Here is a 12,410-nt window from a genome sequence, read left to right as displayed (position 1 = left end):
AAGTAAGCCAGGCACAAAGAAACATAGGTCCTATGGTTTCCCTTATTTGCAATTACTAGTATATGTCTGAGACAAGCAGAAATGGTCAGATAAGTTGATGTGAGGCGAAATGAGCCCCAAGATAAGGACTCAAATGTTTTTTCTTTCTTGCGATTGTTTCTAACATATTTATAAGGTGATTTCTTTGTTGCTCTGTATGTCCCTCCCCCACAGTATAACCCCTGTTTTCACTGTATTTGATGTTGGTATAATTTGTGGAGGGGAAGGGAAAATAGGGATACAGGTGGACCCATTGCAACAATGAGATGTACAAGATGTTATGTCAAAAAACGAACTTTACAACTTTGGCCAGGGGATGGGGGGGCTGGGAAGGGGGAAGCAGGGTGTGGGGGATGGGGGAGATGGGAAGGGATGGGAAGGGGAAACAAAGGAGGAGGCAACAATGCTTTATAAGAAATGTACTCATTACCTTGCCCATGTAATTGTAACCCCTCTGTACAGTATTTTCACAAATAAATAAATAAATAAGAACTAAGATACTAAGTCCTAAAGGTGTTCCAAAAAATTCAATTATTCATTGCAAAGGGGAAAAAGAAAGTTTGAGCATGGGAAAGGGCAATGAAAACTTGGCAGATACCATCTTAATTACTTAATCAAAATCAATGCCATCACTAATGGGAGAAATTGGTACTGCATGATTCCTAGGACCCCTAACTACCACAATGTTCCTATCCAAGGAAGCATTCTGCAATATGGTCTCAAAGGAAAGCATTGTAGGGCTGAGGGCACGGCTCAAGTAGTACCGTGCCTTCGAGGCGAGTGTGAAGTTCTGTGTTAAAGCCCAGTTCTATCATAGCAGAAAGGAATGAAGGAAAGGAAAGAGGGAGGGAGGAAGGGAGAGGAGAGGGAAAAGAAGAAAGGAAAAGAAGTGGAGGGAGGAGGAGGAAAGGAGGGAAGGAAAGGAAGAGGAGGAAAAAAGAGGAAAGGAGAAAAAAATAAATGAAGGAAGGGCATTGTGCACACCTAAAGACACCGAAGACCTTGAGCAAAATGGCTGTCCTGGAATCTTCACAAAGGCAAAGTCTTTAAAGGGCAAAGAAAAGACCAAGGGAATTTAGGGAGACATTATAATCCTTTTGCTTTAAATCCTGAGGGGAACATTTGGTAGAATCTGATTCAGGATCTCTGGGGTAAGAATATATGGAAGCTTTTTTGTCCATTCCTGCAATTTTTCTATAAGCTTTGTTATATTTGGAAATATAGCTTAAAGAAAAAGGTACGCTCCTTTTGTGTTTTACTTGAGAGTATTTCCAATGAGATGTGTGTATTTGCTTTTATTTAGGTGCTGGGAATTGAACCCAGGGCCTTGTGCATGCTGTGAACTTGCTCTGCCAATAAGCCACCTACCCAGACTTAAACTATAAATAAATGGTACCACCTGAGGTCTCAAATTCCACTGGTATCACACCCTAATAACCAATACAACCAGGATTATTTCAATTTTTCCAAAGAGGTCCTCCTCCTTTCTCTCCTTCCCTCCTTGCCTTATACCCTTCCTTCCCTCCCTTCCTCCCCTTCCTCTCTGAGTCTCTGTGTCTCTCTGTCTCCCTCTCTCTTCTCTCTCTCAACATCAACACCTTGCTCCTATTTGCCAGCTACTGAACTTTGGAAAATGATGCAAAATAACAACAGGTACATGAAGAAACAAGCAGATGAAACAGGCTGACAGGGAGTCACAGTAGCTTGTGGTTTCTGTTCTTTTTATTTTCTGGCTGGTCTATTTTCCTCCTGTTTCTACAGTTAAATTTTAAGATGATGGAAGTTAGTCCACACAATTAATAAATCATGATCATGTTTAAATCCTGAGTTCTTTTCCACTTGAATATGTGAGCTACAAACTGTTCCCAGAACCCTTCCAAAGTCACATATGGGTTCAATGAAAAGCCTTTTGGGGATATGAGATAAATTGTACCTTTGACTTTTATCCATATTCTAGTTTGGGATACATGGGACCATTTGTCTCATCCGTTGAGTTTGCCATGTTCTTCTTCACATACTTCAACTCACATTCCAAAATCTGACTCCGGATAATAATCAAGCAGCTCACTGGTGTGAGTGGGTGTCAACTGACATTTTCAAGACACATTTAAATATACCACTGAAGATTAATTTGGCAGAGCAAGTGAAAGAACTGGTAAGAGAAAATTGCAAGCCATCTTGGCTAATAAGTGGCTGGTTTGTATTGCTGGAATTTACACTCACTGGAAAAGATTAGCAACTCGTTTATTTAACATTCACCTATTGTGTTACATATTATGTTACAGTACCAAGCAACCTGCTTAGGACTGAGATATTAGACATGCAGACACTTAGTTGAAGAACACATAGCAGCATTTGTCTTACAAGAAATAGGAATATGTGCTTGAAATTCTTCATGCCTTTATATTCTTTCCTTGTGCAAATTTTAAATTACAGTATAGAGAGGTAGACTTCAGAGTCCAAGGTTCTGCATTCCTGAAACTACATTGCTTCATATGTTCAAAAACTTTCTTATTTACTTAACAAACCTAGACTTTGACCTTATCACTAAGCATTTAGTAACAGCTTAGATTTGAAAAGAAATGCTCCCAATATTGTTTCTTTCTAGATTGAAATCCTAATCAACATCTCCCACCAACATGCAAAGGCAAATGCAAATATATTGGTTCTTACAATAATCAAATCTAATGATAATGCATTTGCAAAGGGATAAGGAATATATTTCAGGGTTTCACCAAATTGATTAAATGTCTAGAAGGGCATAGTCAGCCTAAGCCAGTACTGAGACACCTCTGTGTGGATACTGGGTTCCTCTACCCATAACTAGTTTTTACCTTTAAAAAAAAAAAAAAAAACTAAGTCGGATGATGGTGGCTCATGCTTGTAATGCTAGCTACTCAGGAGGCTGAGATCTGAGGATCACAGTTCAAAGCCAGCCTGGGCAGGAAAGTCTGTGAGACACTTATCTCCAATAAACCACCAGAAAACTGGAAGTGGTGTTGTGGCTCAAGTGGTAGAACACTCTCCTTGAGCTGAAGAGCTGAGGGACAGCACCCAGGCCCAGAGTTCAAGCCCCAAGACCAACAAAAATAAAATATTGAAAAAAAAGAGTACCTATACCTTGAAATTTCTAAATTCCTTAATTTTCTAATTTTCTTAATGTTGGTTACACATTCTTTTGTCTGAAAAAAAAAGAAAGGGCTCCAGTCTAGAAAAATTGAAATAATTTCTGGGAATAGGGACTTTTTTTTTTTCTTTCTCTCTCTTTTTTTTTCCGGTCCTGGGACCTGAACTCTGGGTCTGGGCGCTGTCCCTCAGCTCTTCAGCTCAAAGCTAGTGCTCTACCACTTGAGCCACAGCACCACTTCCAGCTTCTTCTGCTTATGTGGTGCTGAGGTATCGAACTCAAGTCCTCATGCATACAAGGCAAGCACTCTACCACTGAGCCAACTTCCCAGCCCCAGAGCCATTTTAAATTCAGAGGCCCCCAGGTCATGATGACTGCAGTGAGGATCAGGACCTACTGACTATCCAGTCACTGTTTACCTAAGTCAAGTTCAACTCATAAGATTTCACCACACACTTCTCTCTTGCCAAAGAAGCACTACTTCTGTGTTACACAATGCCTAATCTCTTGTGAATTCCATACCCCTACTAAGCCCCTACTGAGCAGTAGTTTGTGATTAATACTGGAATTTCAGAAATAAACAAGACTGCACTATTACCTATAAGGTATTCACAGTTTACTAAAACTGAGATGCAAGATTAAAAATTATGTAATAGCAGAAAATGTTCAGTACTGGTGTTTCCTGTCAGGTGAGGTTGTAATAGTAAGGATGGGGTTCCCCTTGTCAAAGCCAGGAAGCGTGAAACTGCTTGATGTACCCAACAGCTACAAATAGTTGAGTATTTGCAGACCATTTTAGATAAGGAATAGCAAGAAATGGGAGAGTTCTGAACTAGATGACCTAGGCTCTTATATGCCATGTTCCTAAGATAGAATTCACCATAAAGGCAAAAGAGACAGGTCAGGTTTATATTTTCAAAAGAATATTGACAGAAATATAAAAGAAGTATAGAACTATAGAACAGCAGGGTGAGAGGATAATGCAGGATAAGAGATCAACTGGAAGAAAGAAAACCAGAGTATATTTTGCTAGGTAAATTCATGCTTCAATCATCATGGTGTGAATTGTTCTCTCTAAACCAACGGTGCTTTCTGTGGAGCTGGTGAGTGGCAGACATTTCCATGAAATGCATGATGGGAAATTGGCCACTTGTGCCTCCAATCATGGTAAATCAGAACCTACTCTGCTATCCTGAAACAAGCATTGGCAGGAAGGATTTCCCCCCCCCCCAAAAAAAAAAAACATGGCCTGGTATGACAGAACAATGTAATCCTAGAAAAAAATTAAGGACCAGAGACTGGAGGGAATTCTGCTAGGCAGATTCACCAACCCAGATGTTTAGACCTTAGATTGCAATTAGAGAGATATGCCTACATACACTGATGTCAAGCTGTGGAGAAGTATAGAACAAAGTATAGACAAAGTAGGAAAAGGACCATAGTATCTGATTTTTCATAGGATTATTACCAAAACCAGAAATGATGTAGGGAGGAGACCTCCAAAGGGGAGGAGAATACCCATGTGTGCTAAGTCTGTAATGTTACAAAACAAGAATTTCAGAGCACATCAAGGTACAAAGAAAGCTTGTTAGTATAAGCAAAGAAAGAATAGTACACAACCCAGACAAAGGTACAAGCTTATTTGGTAACAGTGCAATAAATGCTCTAACACCAGTGGTATTTATGGTAAAAGGAGTTGTATTCCATTTTCTAAGCACAATGTCAGTGGATATTGTAACTAGGTAGGCAAAAATAGAGAGCTTCAACCTCTTCTCTTCTTCTAGGATGTTGTACTTCTGTTTTATTTTTCTTTTTACTTTTAAAAATAGTATCAATCGATACACACACAAAAGTCAATTTCCTCCTTTGGGGTTTGGCTCAGATTTGGCAAGGGATAGGGTTTCCTTTGTTCCGAACACCATACCGTTCACACTGATTTGTAGATTGGGCCCAGGGATATGAAGGTTGGTCTGTTCATGACATCTGGGTTGTTATGACACAGATATTTAACCATCTTCTAAACAAAGGAGAGCTTCTGCCAGACATTCCCTTCAACACAGGTGTCCATCCTTGAGATACATATTTTCCTTTGCGAACACTCTGATAATCAAAGGAGTCATTTTCTCTAATGTTTTGTTCCCAAGACAAGTGTCTTTAAGATCTCCTTGCTCTGTACCCAGAATGTACTAATTACTCAGACAAGTGAGCAAGGTCAGGGGCAGAAAATTGATCTTTGTCCTTTATTATTTTTCACTCTTCTTACTGCATAGTACAGCTTTCTGAGGAAGGAAAGGGCTCAAAGCAAAGGAAATAGTGTGTGTATGTATGTGTGTGTGTGTGTGTGTGTGTATGTATGTGCTTTGATTCAAGCTATTCAACAATGTAGAGTTTATGGCTGAATTTTTGAATGTTAGCTGTCACTTCTGTGATCTATCTTGCCTCAAGATGAGTCCGTCCAATAAAGGAGATAGATAGATCCATTAGCAAGGAGGTAATGGTGCTATGGCTAAGAATAGAGATTTTAATTATGATGCACTTGGTCTAGAACCTTGACTGTCTCTTACTAGCTCTGTCATCATAAGCAAGTAACATTTATATGGTCAAGTCTTTTCTCTAGAGTATGGGCCAAATAAGCTATCTTTCAATGGTTGTCAGGACTAAGTAACACACACACACACACACACACACACACACAGAATCCTTACAACATTCCTGACTCATAGGGAATGGTTTTGTTTTTGTTTTTGTTTGCCAGTCATGGGACTTGAATTCTGGGCCTAAGCACTTTCCCTGAGCTCTTCAGTTCAAGGCTAGCACTCTACTACTTGAGCCACAGTGTCACTTCCAGTTTTCTGGTGGTTTATTGGAGCTAAGAGTCTCATGGACTTTCCTGCCCTTGCTGGCTTTGAATCGTGATCCTCAGATCTCAGGCTTCTGAGTAGCTGGGATTATAGGAGTGAGCCACCGGCACACAGCTGAAATTAACTTTTATTTATGATCTTCATACTAATATAAATGTTTCAGATATCTTACATCAAAGACTTGAAATGCTTACACAAACCATCTAACCTAATAAATCTGAGTGAGACTCAGTGAGTTGGTACTCATTAGGAACAAACACAACAGAACAAAAGGCTAAAATAAAGAGCTACATGCTGTTCTCTACTGCCAAATATAAGTGGAATTGCAGTAAGCAGTCAAATCTGGAAAGCTTAATGGTTTTCTTTCAGTATGTTGGAGTTTTGTTTTATTTTATTTGTACTGGTTTGTAAAATCGATAACATTTATGGAGAAAATAAGATATGCATATGTGAAAACCCCCAGCAGGAAGGAGCCAGTAGCTGACATGTGTTAAATGACCGTTGCTTGATGCAGCGGGGTGCCCAGCCTTTGCCTTGATGGGCAGCAAAGTCACAGGAACTGAAACTTCCTGCAACTCAACAGTGCCACTATCTCATCCAAATGACAGCCAGTGATCATCAGAATCCTAACTTTCCTCATGATCCAGCTAATCATTCCCCCAGCCACATTTCTTGATCCAGTCCTCATGAACAGATCTGGGGTCAGAACCCCCTCTCCTTTGTCCTATTTCAAGTGAAGTCCAAGTCAAAGACAACTTTCAGATGACACGGTTGTGATACTTTGGAACATAAGAAAGAAAACACTAGGATTCTTTTACTTTGGCATCATACACTACTAGAAAAAAAATAATGAGCAGGGCTGGGTAGAACATACCTGTAATTCCAGCACTTCGGAAGCTGAGGCCGGTGGACTGCAGCTTTGAGACCAGCCTGGATTATATAGTCATAGCCTGTCTCCAAAAAAAAAAAAAAGGAAGGAAGGGAGAGAGGAAGGAAGGAAAGAAGGAAGGAAGGGAGGGAGGAAGGAAGGAAGGAAGGAAAGAAAGAAAGAAAGAAAGAAAGAAAGAAAGAAAGAAAGAAAGAAAGAAAGAAAGAAAGAAAGAAAGAAAGAAAAAGAAAGAAGGAAAAAAGAAAGAAAGAGGAAGGGGGGAGAAACATTTGAGAGAAACTGAAGGTAAAGATCAGTATGATCTTATCATGAATATCCTTAAAGGGAATGAGGCTTAATAAATGAGACTAGAGTACCAAGAATGCATTTAGTAATGATCTGGTATGGACAAGAACGAGGAAGCAGCTAAAAAAGCTAATGTGACTTCCCATGAAGAACACTGAACAGCTCAGACTTTTTTTTTTTTCCCAGTCCTGGGGCTTGAACTCAGGCCCTGGGCACTGTCCCTGAGCTTCATTTGCTCAAGGCTAGCACTCTACCACTTGAACCACTGCACCACTTCTGGCTTTTCTATGTATGTGGTACTGAGGAATTGAACCCAGGACATCATGCATGCTAGGCAAACACTACCACTAAGCCACATTCCCAGCCCAGTGAGCTCAGACTTTAAAAAATAAAAAGACTGTGTGTTCTAAAAGGAAGGATGGAGGAATAAAATTATCACATGAAAGAACCTAAAAGTGCAACATGAACCAAGTCCACAACATGTCAGGAACACTGCTGACTAAACTAAATTAAACTAAACTAAATCCAGCATGAGATAAAGATTGCAAAAGATGCCATTGCAAGCAAGCGGTATGGCGTCAGGAGGGGAAGAGAAGATGGCACTGTGCTTTACAAAGGAAGGGCTAATGTAACTCCTCTGTGCAGTATTTTCACAATAAAAAAAAAAAACAAAGGAAGGGCTAACACACATGGAAATTGTGTTTTTCTCACAATACTGTATCATTTAAATCAATCTTAAGCTGGGCATGGTCAGATACACCTGTAATCCCAGCTATAAGGGAAGGATAAGTAGGAGGATCACAATCTGATGACCGTCTTGGATGTACCAAAAAAAAACAAAACAAACAACAAAAAAACTAAAGCAAAAAAAATGGGAGAGCATATACCACATGATAAGAGTACTTGCCTCACAAGTTTAAACCCAAACACTATTTTTAATGTATAAGACTCTTGATATATACATATTGTATAGTTGCCTTCCTAAAAGGTTAAACCAAATGTATGTTTCTACTTTGTAATGTAGGAAGGTGTCCGCATAAAATGTTAGCAGCTGAAAAATACCTCAATCACTGACTTTTTTCTTCTCTTCTAGCTTATCCAGTAAAAGAAATTATACTCACATTGAGAGGAGTAAAATGGGCATAAGAATGGAATAGAAGTTCAACCAGAGAATACTAAGACCATCTAATAGTCCAGAATGAATTTAGGGTCTGACTATCCAGGGAAATATAATTCATGTGGCAAAAGCTTGAAACTGTGACCTTGTGAACATTCCGGTCAGCAATCTGTACAGTACAGGATGTTAATAACATGTACATTTTATCTGAAAATATGTACAGTTATATTATGCTATTAAGAACATATATAAAAACAAATGCTGGCAAAACATTGAGTGGTTGAATTGGGAGAAGTTTTACTCTTATTGTTCTCTGTTTTTAGGTCATAGGTGATTTGTTTGCAGCAATTTTATGGTAGGAAAAAAATGGAATTTTCAAAACCAATAAACAGGAGAGATGCCTCAGCATGCAGGAAGAAAAGCAATAGATCCTGACACAGAACACCGGCAAGTGCCACATAAATCTACAGCTCAATATCAGGAGCTGCTACCAGATGGCTTCTGAACATTTAGATGAATGTGAGTGATCACTGAAAAACAACATTGCCTCCTTCATGTGGGTAGAAGCTTACAATAAAATAATCCTCATTCTGTGTTAGACATAACTATTAGGCTCATAGATAAGAAAGAATGCTCTAATTATAATACCTTCCCCCCCCTCTCCTTTGTGTGCTCACCCTGGGGCTTGAACTCAGGGCCTGGGCACTGTCCTTGAGTTTTCTGCTCAAGGTTTGTACTCTATCATTGGAGCCATAGCTCCACTTCCAGCTTTTATTGAAGTTCATTGAAGATAAAAGTCTCACAGACTTTGGTGCCTGTGCTGGCTGAGAAGCACAGCTCTCAGATCTCAGCCTTCCAAGTAGAGCTAAGATTACTTATTGGCTTATTTATTGGTATCCTTGGAAGCAAAATACTAAGTTATGCACTGGAATGTAAAACTACTGGTAAATCTGCAAGCTTCTGTGTAAATTATATGTGGAAATTCACTCAATAGTAAAATAAAAAACAACCAAACTCCATGGGGTTTTATGAATACTACCTGGTATTGATATATGAAAGTAAAAGAGGACCTGAGAACAATGTGCTATTTTTAAGACAACCCAGGCACACAAATATCACTACTGATCTATTGCTTCTTGTTCTAAATTTAAGTTTTTAGTTTAAGTTTAAAAAGTGGGCCCTGGTGGCTAATGTCTAATCTAATCTAATCTAATCTAATCTAATCTAATGTGTAATCCTAGCTACACAGGAAGCTTAGATATGAGGATCAATGTTCAAGGCCAGCCCAAGCCAAAAAAACAAAAATAGTCTAGGCGACTCTATCTCTAATTAACCAGCAAAAAAGCTGAACTGGAGGCATGGCTGAAGTAGTAGTAGAACACCAACCAAATATGAGAAGTTGAGGCCCTGAGTTCAAGCCCCAATACTAGCACAAAAATAATAAGTGAAGGAATGAATTAGCTTTAAAACTGAGCATGATATCAGACAATGTAGATTAACATAGACCCACCATGGTCCCTGAGAAGTATTCTTATGATAGATATATCAATAAGAATCCATGAAGGATTTATACAGTTCACTGCTCTTGTCTATTAGGTTAAAATCAATCCAACTTATTTCATTTGTTAATAATATTTGTGGTTTTTCTCTCTTTGTTTCTATGTGGTCACTTAGCAATTTTCTTCAGCATGGCACACTCCCTTTATCTATTTACCTTGCTCCAAATTCTTTGCATTTATCTACCAACATCTCAGAACTAAAACCCCTATCCCACAGACCTAAGAACACATGCTTCAAATGGCTAAGTGCACTATTTTTAAGCCAATGACTTAGAGAAACTTTCAAGGATAAAACTTTAAAATACTGTCCCTCAACCCCATACTATTGGATTCTAATCTAGTGTATCTCAAAGCCAAAGCTTTGATAAGTTTCACAAGGATCAAGGTAAATCCCAGCATGGAGATTAAGTAAACAGTGCTTCTTGAAGAAGCTGTTCTACAGCACAAGTTTTAGCCTGACCCACTGATAACATGGCTGACGTATAACTGAATCCGGCTCAAGTTAAAAAGCACAGAAGACTCCAAACTTGGACACATTGCCTTATTGTTCTGTGTCAGTACAAAGACCAAAGCTTTGCTCGGACCAAAGCAACGCAATCGTCGAAGCCAGGCTTCTGTGAAAGATATGGAAGAAACCCAAACCCCATCATCAAATAATGGTAGATGTCTACACTTGGGAGAAGACAACCAAGAAACCATAGCCAAATGCTTCAAGAACCACATGTGGAGGATGGACACAAACCTGGTTAAAGCTGTTTCTGAGCAGAGACCTTAGCTCCATGGGAACCAGTTATAGAAAGAATTCAATGAATGGAAGAAATGTTGACTAAGATGTTCAGCAACGACATGGGTTGCTTAACATCTTGTGAAAGAAACCATCAAGTTCTCAATGAATGCCTTCCAACAAAGCGAACCTCGGAAAGAATTAACTGGGCCACTCTCTAACTTAGAAGCTCATGGTGGCCCAGTAAAATTAGAACAAGATACAAGCTCCTTACTGGGGTTCACAAGGACTTCCATGATCTGGTGCCTGCTGATGTATACCTTATGATTTGTTCTATGATTCTATGATTGTTCTTTAACTGACTGCTAACACAGCCATGCTCAGAACAGGGGAATCCTTACCTTAAGGTACACATCCCACTATCCTAGTAGGACAAAAGAGACAAAATTTAATCATAAGTAAAGAGATGATGTGTCAAGGGGTAATAGCTGTGAAGAACATTAAGTAGGGAAAGAGGTGCTATTTTAAGTAGAGCAATCAAAGCAGGCCCCTTGGAAGAGGTGGCAGTGTTAGAGCAGGAATCTGAGAAGGAGTGTTCAGAGGAAGTATCGAAGTCAATGCACCCGGTCTCTGGATGGTAGAGGGTGCATCCAAGGCAGAGACCAGTGAGCCTGAAGGGAAGAGGCAGCGGGCTCAAAGCTGCTAGAGGTGAGGAAAACAGATGTTGTAGGCCTTGTCAGCCATAGTCGGGATGTAAGTTTCATTAAGAGGCTTGAGAAACTTATATGGTTCCAAGAAGTGACATCATGTAGATGTTTCCAAGGCTATGGGGGGAATATTCTGTACCCGGCTAAAATCAGGTACAGCCTGATCCCCATTTCCCTGCCTCCCAATTACCCTTAATCACCCTGCCTCATGCTATCTACTTCAGCTCCTCCATCACACTTAGAAGCACCTAAAGTTGTCTTTATTAAATGTTTTCAGACAGGGTCTCCCAATTGCCAATGTAAAAATATGAACGCTGCTTTAAGAAAATAAGAACGCAGTTCGTTCTAAGTCACATATGAGTGATCATGCCTGGAAGCAGATACTGGTCAACCTGAATGACAAGTTCTGCCATGGAAAAAGCTACGTGAACTGGTACAGTCACAGGAAATTCAGTGGCAATCAGTGTGGTCACAGAATATGTAAGTGGGGTCATCAAGCATGTGGGTTGAAGCAAGACAGGGAAATCTATAGAAATCAGATGTTGTCTTGGTCACCATACAGGGTTGGTGGATGCTAAGTGAGTCCAGTCTAGTTATCGATTCCAAGAGTTTTATGTACCAGTGAAGAGGTTATTAGGCTGGATACAGAGGTTGATAGGAAACAGAGGCTACTAATAGAGGCTAAAGATAATTTTTGGTTCTTGACCTACAACGTTCCATCTCCCTGTAACCATGATGTTCTTACTCACCCAAGGTGAAGTGGACTTCGAGGTTAAGATCTTTAACCTCGTTCTTTAACCAAGTTCTTCAGCTCACTCTGTGGAGACTAGATGGCCCTCAGATTCATGATCCTTCTGCCTCCACCTCCCAAGAGCTACAATCACGTGTGTGTGTACCACCCACAATACCCATCATCTTTATTCATTTTCTTATCTACGAATCATCTGCCTTCTATTTAGATCAAAGGCCCTTCAGGGACTAACTTGTTACTTGCTCTACCCCTGGCACCTCAAACAGTACCTGACACAAACCATTGCTCCCATAAGTGACTGTCAGCTAAAAGACTGAGAGAAGCAAGGGGAGAGTAGCAAGTCTGCCCAAG

At 39.8% G+C, this 12,410-nt stretch overlaps 1 protein-coding gene across 2 annotated transcripts in view; it reads right to left on the bottom strand.

Moving 5' to 3' along the window:
- Positions 1–12,131, bottom strand: part of Apoh (apolipoprotein H) — a 28,421-nt gene extending 16,290 nt beyond the window's left edge. The window contains exon 1 of one of the 2 annotated variants that reach the window (XM_069993121.1): positions 12,058–12,131. The gene's annotated coding sequence lies outside the window, so the exon portion shown is untranslated. The remainder of the gene's footprint in view (positions 1–12,057) is intronic. The other variant, XM_069993122.1, reaches the window with a different exon arrangement.
- Positions 12,132–12,410: the final 279 nt, after the last annotated feature.

Source organism: Dipodomys merriami, unplaced genomic scaffold (genome assembly GCF_024711535.1).
Source record: "Dipodomys merriami isolate MVZ:Mamm:240054 unplaced genomic scaffold, mDipMer1.0.p SCAF_42, whole genome shotgun sequence".
NCBI lineage: Eukaryota > Metazoa > Chordata > Mammalia > Rodentia > Heteromyidae > Dipodomys > Dipodomys merriami.
Note: the sequence above shows the minus strand (reverse complement) of the source record. Positions and strands in the feature narration are given on the sequence as shown.